We start from the raw sequence: 7,425 nt of genomic DNA, 5'->3' as shown, positions 1-7,425 counted from the left end.
GCATGGTGTGGTACGCTTCTTTTGATTGTGAACTGTGCCAAGTGCTCAGGTTCAGCAGGGGTGCTCTCATGGCAAAGGTGGACAAAGAATCATTCTTCCACCTTTTGCCTATACATCTGAGCTGCTTTTCATTAGTTTTCAGTTTAACCGGGAGGGGTGGGTTATTTTGATGTGTTTACCTATAGGTTGCACAATCTCTTGTGCTTATTTTGAGTTGTTTTGCACCTTCCTGCACTGGGTTACGGCCTAGTGCAGTGGAAAAGATAATTTGATCCACCATTATATGACTTCCTTTTTGTGGCCCACCTGACCGTAGTGACTGCGGTGACCTTTTGGATTCTTTCATGGACGTTTCACGGTTATTTGGAGTTCCACTTGCAGAAGGTAAGACGGAGAGCCTGACTTCAGTGCTTACATTTCTGGCTATCAAAATTGATTCCATTGCCATGGTGACAAGGTTGTCCAAGGAAAAGTAGATCAGCTTATGGATTTGAATACTCTGGTGCTGAAGGCCAAGAAGGCTACCCTTCATACCATTCATCATTAATTGGTAGTTTGCTTGCAGGGTGACCCCGATGGGTAGGGCTTTTTCCAGGCTGTTGACAGTTGGCTGGTGTGTGGAAGCACATCATTTTATTAGGGAGCTGACTGGTGTGCGACATAAGTGGCTGGGTTTTCTGCAAGTTTCTAATGGGAGGTTGCCCATTCAAGGGGAGGAGATATCTAACATGGATGTTGAACTATATACGGATGCAGCGGGAGGGATTGGATTCGAGATCTATTGCCAGGAATCATGGTTTGCAGCTGCCTGGCATGATGATTGGGTTCAGAGAGGACTTACAAAAATATCACTTTTCTGGATATGTTTCCTTTTCTGGTGGCCTGTGAGGTTTGGCCCAATATTTATTTATTTTATTTATTTATTGCATTTGTATCCCACATTTTCCACCTTTTTGCGGGCTCAGTGTGGCTTACAATACATTATGAGTGATGGAAGTGCAATTTGTTACAATTCGGTTATGGATTACATTGTGAAGAGTTATACGAGACAAAATCAAAGTATCTTTAAGGAATATAGCAATGGAAAAGAACAGTGAAACATTGGAAGGAAACAACGGGAAGCTAAAGGGCAATATATAATAGTAAAAAAACAAAAACAACATATGATATACATTTTTCTGTGAGTAAAGGTATGAGTGTGGTAAGATTTCGGGGGGTGAGAATTCATAAGTGGATGTATTGATGTATTACTGAACAGTGAGTGTGGACTTTATGTGTTTTGGTTCTTTCCGTAGATTTTATTAAAAAGATGTGTCTTCAATAATTTGCAGAAGGTGGTTTGTTCGTAGGTAGTTTTCAGGTTGCGTGGCAGTGTGTTCCAGAACTGCGTGCTCATGTAAGAAAAGGTTGACGCGTGCAGCGCCTTGTATTTCAGGCCCTTGCAGTTAGGGAAGTGGAGGTTGAGGAAAGTTCGGGATGATCTTTTAGCGTTTCTGGGTGGTAAGTCGATTAAATCAGACATGTAGGCTGGGGCTTTGCCATGAATAATTTTGTGGACTAATGTGCATACTTTAAAAGTAATGCGTTCCTTGAGTGGGAGCCAGTGTAGCTTCTCTCGTAAGGGTTTTGCACTTTCATATTTTGGTTTTCCGAAGATGAGTCTGGCTGCTGTGTTCTGGGCTGTTTGAAGTTTCCTCAGGATTTGCTCTTTGCAGCCTGCGTACAGTGAGTTGCAGTAATCCAGATGGCTGAATACGAGGGATTGCACTAGGCTGCGAAAGACGGATCTTGGGAAGAATGGTCTTATTCTTTTCAGTTTCCACATGCAGTAGAACATCTTTTTGGTTGTGTTGTTTGCATGGGTTTCGAGTGTTAGGTGGCGGTCGATAGTAACTCCAAGGATTTTTAACGTTTCTGAGACTGGAAGGTTTAGTTTTGGTGTATTTATAGCGGTAAATTCATTCGTTTTGTATTGGGAGGTAAGTATCAGGCACTGAGTTTTTTCTGCATTTAGTTTCAGACGAAATGCATCTGCCCAGGTATTCATGATGTGTAGACTTTGGTTGATGTCGTTGAAGATTTCTTTGATGTCTTGTTTGAAAGGGATGTACATTGTTACGTCATCGACGTATATATATGGGTTGAGGTTATGGTTTGATAGGTGTTTTGCCAAGGGGATCATCATTAGGTTGAAGATGGTTGGTGAGAGAGGTGATCCTTGTGGTACTCCACATTCAGGTGTCCATGCGGCAGACGTGGCTGAATTTGATGTGACTTGGTATGAACGCTGGGTTAGGAACCCCTTGAACCAGTTTAGGACATTTCCTCCAATGCCAAAATATTCAAGTATGTGTAATAGGATTCCATGGTCAACCATGTCGAAGGCACTTGACATGTCGAATTGTAGGAGGAGTATATTGTTGCCGGTTGCAATCATTTGTTTAAATTTAGTCATGAGGGTAATTAATACTGTTTCTGTACTGTGGTTCGATCGGAATCCTGATTGGGCATCGTGCAGTATTGAGTATTTGTCTAGATAGTTTGTGAGCTGTTTAGTTACCATTCCTTCGGTTATTTTGGTTATTAGTGGTATGGATGCTACTGGTCTGTAATTGGTTATTTCCCTTGCGCTTTTCTTTGTGTCTTTGGGTATTGGGGTGAGTAGAATTTTTCCTTTTTCTTTTGGGAAAAGTCCGTTTTGTAGCATGAAGTTTACGTGGTTCGTTAGGTCTATTATGAATTGTTGAGGAGCTGATTTCATGAGGTTATTTGGGCATATGCCAAGTTTGCAGTGGACTTTGGCATATCTTTTAAGTGTTTCAGAGATGAGGTCTTCTGATAGTAGTTCGAATTCGGTCCAGGTTCTGTCTGCTGGGTATATTCCGTCTTCTGGGTCTAGATAATCTAGGAGTGTTGCGTATTCAATAGGGCTGGCAGGTATTTGAGTCGTAATTGTATAATTTTCTCCTTGAAGTATTTCGCAAGGTTGTCAACGTCTGGTATATCTTTGCTGTTGTTTGTAACTGGTGTGGTGTCTAACAGTTTGTTCACAAGGTAGAACAGTTTATGTGTGTCTTTGTAGTTTGGTCCTATTATTGTCTTGTAGTGTAGTCTTTTAGTCTGTTTTATGGTATATTTGTATTTCTTCCGAAGTAGTTTCCAGGCATTTAGTGTTTGTTCATCTCGTTTTTTGTTCCATGCGCGTTCTAGTTTCCTGACTTGTGTTTTAAGCTTTTTCAGCTCTTTGGTGAACCATGGGTTGGATTTTTTTCTGTGTGATGTTCTGGTTTGGATTGGGGCGATTTTGTCTAATGTTTTTGTACATGAATCATCCCATTCTTGGAGGAATTGGATGGTGTTAGCATTGGTTGACCATTCATTCTGGTATATCTGTTGCCAGAATGTTGTGGGGTCTATTTTTCCTCTCGTGGTGTATGTTGTTCGCTCATGTTTATTGATTGTGTTTGTGTGTGTTTTTTGCCAGTGAAGAGAGACATTTGCTTTGTGGTGGTCTGACCATAATGTAGGTGTCCATCTTGTGTCAGTGAGTATGATAGCTGAATCCGGGTCAAATTTGTGTGTTATGATGTCTAGTGTGTGTCCTTTCTCGTGTGTTGGTTGCGTGTTGGGTGCGTGCAAATCCCAGAGTTTTAAGAATTCTTTGCATTCTTGTGTGCCTGTTGAGGTGTCGTCTTCAAGGTGTAGGTTGATGTCTCCTATTATAATGATGTTTGTGGCAGATACACACGTGTTCGAGATGAAGTCCATAAGTTGTGTTTGGGAGTCTTGCCATTTTCCTGGTGGTCTGTAGAATAGGATTGCGTTAAGGTGTCCTATTAGGTTTGGGTGATTAATTCTTGTCGATGCAATTTCCAGTTGTGGTGAGGTAGATTCACCCGTGGTTGTGATGGTGAATTCGGTTTTGTAAATTATGGCTATTCCGCCTCCTCTTTTTCCACTTCTTGTCCAGTGGGTGATTTTGTATTCTGGTGGGCATGTTTCTAAGATGGCGGGGTCTGTGGGGTTATGGAACCAGGTTTCTGTAATAAATAGAAGGTCTAAATTATCTGTGGTGATCCAGTCTAGTATATCTAAGGAGTTGCTTACTGCTGATCTTGCATTGATGTATCCTAGTTGGATTGAGCGATATGGGTCTGTGGGGGGGGGGTTCGATGTGTTTATTTGTATTAGATGTCTGTTTCTTCGGTGGTTGACTTTGTTGTTGTTGTTGTTTTCCTCTTTTTGTTGGTGGTGGTCATGTTCGGAGATTTTTCCTTTTGGTTGGTTGTTGTGTCTTTGGTTTGGTGACTTGTTGGTAGGTTGCGCGTAAGGTTGGTGTATTGTGGGTATGTTATTATGGATGTTCTTTAGGGTGGGCATTGTGTGTATGTGAATGCTGTGTGATTTGTGAGTTATGGGGTTGTTGTTATCTGGGTTGTGGGTTGTGTTTGCGTGTAAGAGTAGGGTGAGACAATGAATGGTTAGGAGTGTTTTACTGATATTCATATCTGTGTTTAGGCACTGTGGCATACATTCAGCTGGTTAGCATTCAAGTGAGTAGAGCATAGTATAAACTTTTAAATCCAAATTGAAAGCGGTTCATGCACTTAAAGCCTTATATTTAAAACAAGTAATGCAGAGTATAAACTTTTAAATCGAGCTAAAAGCAATTAAATTAAATTAAAGCCTTCTATTTAAAGCAAGCAGTGCAGAGTATAAACTTTTAGATCGAGCTGAAAGCATTTAAATTAGAGCCTTCTATTTAAAGCAAGCAATGCAGGGTATAAACTTTTAAATCAGGCTAAAAGCAGTATATGCAGTTAAAGCAAAGCGAAGCAAGCCTCTGCCTTGCCGACCACGCTCGTCTGCCCTCCAGGCTCCACCCATGTCCCGCAACGCGAGTCTCCTCATTCCCCTGCTGCTCCCCCTCCCTCCAGCCACCTGAGACATCTCCCGTCTGACCCCCCCCCTCCCTGACCTGCCAAATGACCCTCTTCTGTCGCCCACACCTCACCTGATCCGACCCAGCATTTAAAAAAAACCTCCAAGCGGCGGTGCCGGTGCCTCGCGTCTGAGAGAAGAAAACTCGCTTCGTCGTTGGCCGGCCTTCCCTCAAGTCCCGCCCTCTGATGTAACTTCGAAGCGAGTTTTCAGTAATATACAACCATCATAGGTCTAAAGAAAAACTCCACTTCATTACAGAAAATCAAACAGAATGAAAAACTGCATTAGCGGCAACAGGAAAGCAAACAAAAGGACAAGCAGTATGGCCTGGTACAGCTTGTATATGTATGAGTATAGTAACATATTCATATTCACTGTATGTTCATTACTTATCTAGAAATGTCACCAAAAATCAAAAAGTGCTCATCTTGTCCAACAACACCCGACAGGGAATCTCAGTTTCGCTTGTAGCTGCTTCAGGGGAAAACAATCCTGTATGCTGGCCACTGCACATCTATAATAGGCCCCTTCTGCCCTAAACGTTTGGATCCAGTGTATCAAGGCCCTTAAAGGAAATGCCCCTGAGTACCTGAAGAACAGGATGATCCTCTACACACCTCCAAGGACACTAAGATCCTCTCAAGTACTACCACTAACCACACCCTCTCCAAAAGACATTGAACAATGTGATACCTGCAAGCGAGCCTTCTCTGGAGTAGCCCCCACACTCTGGAATACACTGCCTGAAAGACTGCGCTTAACACAAGACTATCTCTAGTTCAGGAAACAGGTGAAAGCTTGGTTCTTCAACCAGGCTTTTAATGGAAGAAGTAACTAACTTGTTAGTCTCACACACACAAGGAGTGGCATGGGCTGCACATACTGCTGCAGGACATGTTTATCCACTCCTACTCTAGCTGAGATAATATTTAACCTTTCTTTATATTAGTTACCTTACCTTCTAACTTCTCTTACTCTCTTTCCTATCTATATGTTAACCATCTCTCTGACCTCATGTGCAACTTTCTTTAAATTAGTGAGAGTCCAATATTTATAATTCTTGTTGGGCCATAAGAGATGATCATGTGGGGTGTATTAACCCAATCAAAACTCAGGGATAGTTGAAAACTGGTTCTATCTGGTTTTGGAGATGGAGGCCTGGAAATCTTGGTTTAGCTGGTCACATGCTTCCTGGATGACCATGTGCTGTGGTACACACGCCAGAATGTACTTGACAAGATTAAAAAGGACATTGCGAGTTTCAGATAGATGGTCTTTCTTTTGTTATATCCAGCCTCTTTGATTGCTATCAATATACAGATCCTGTTCTTGGAGAATGGTGGTGATTTATTCTCCTGTATCCACCCAGCCTGCTTTTGTTACACACTGGTTGACCATTTTACAATTCTTTTGTTCCAGGCTTTCATGGTCTGAAGGAGGAGGATGGAGGCCAGATCTCCTTTCTGATTCTGAGCAAGTTATATTCAAAGTTTTTGCAAAACACTTTTATATATTCAAATTCAAATCAATTCTTGTATACTGCTGATATCCCCTTTCCAGGATTCCTCAGTGCAGTTTACATTCTAGGTGAGACAAAAGCAAATAGTTTTAGTGTGAGGTTTGAGAAACAGAGACCATTGGATTAATGCATAAGACTAAAAACATTAAGGAAAGGATAATGGATGATATTAGGAGGTAGAGTCATTATGGATTGTTAAGAAGCAGTCTTTTGGGAGAGAAAGGTTTTAAGGCTTTTATCTATCTATCTATCTATCTATCTATCTATCTATCTATCTATCTATCTATCTATCTCCAGCAAAATCAACTCTGAAAATTCATCATATCATGCTACAAGTCCAGTAGTAAAATTAGAGAGCATGGTCCAGGCCATAGAGCTTCGAACCATTCCCCTATGTCAATGGGAACAATCCAAACCTGCCACTATTATATCAAAAGACTTATAAGGCAGGAAACGTCATAAGAGTGTCAGGTAAGATGCTGGGTCATGTGGAGGGGCATAATTGAACGGGGCGTCCAAGTTTTCCTGAGGGGGCCCTCGCAGGACGTCCCCGCGAAGGGGCGTGGAAACCCGTATTATCGAAACAAGATGGGCGGCCATCTTTTGTTTTGATAATACGGTCGGGGACGCCCAAATCTCAACATTTAGGTCGACCTTAGAGATGGTTGTCCCCCATTTTTGGTGATAATGGAAACCGAGGACGCCCATCTCAGAAACAACCAAATCCAAGCCATTTGGTCGTGGGAGGAGCCAGCATTTGTAGTGCACTGGTCCCCCTCACATGCCAGGACACTAACCGGGCACCCTAGAGGGCACTGCAGTGGACTTCAGAAAAAGCTCCCAGGTGCCTAGCTCCCTTACCTTGTGTGCTGAGCCCCCCACCCCCCCCAAAAAACCCACTCCCCACAACTGTACACCACTACCATAGCCCTTAGGGATGAAGGGGGGCCCCTAGATGTGGG

The sequence above is a fragment of the Microcaecilia unicolor genome, chromosome 2 (assembly GCF_901765095.1).
Source record: "Microcaecilia unicolor chromosome 2, aMicUni1.1, whole genome shotgun sequence".
Taxonomy (NCBI): domain Eukaryota; kingdom Metazoa; phylum Chordata; class Amphibia; order Gymnophiona; family Siphonopidae; genus Microcaecilia; species Microcaecilia unicolor.
This window is presented reverse-complemented; position numbering follows the sequence as displayed.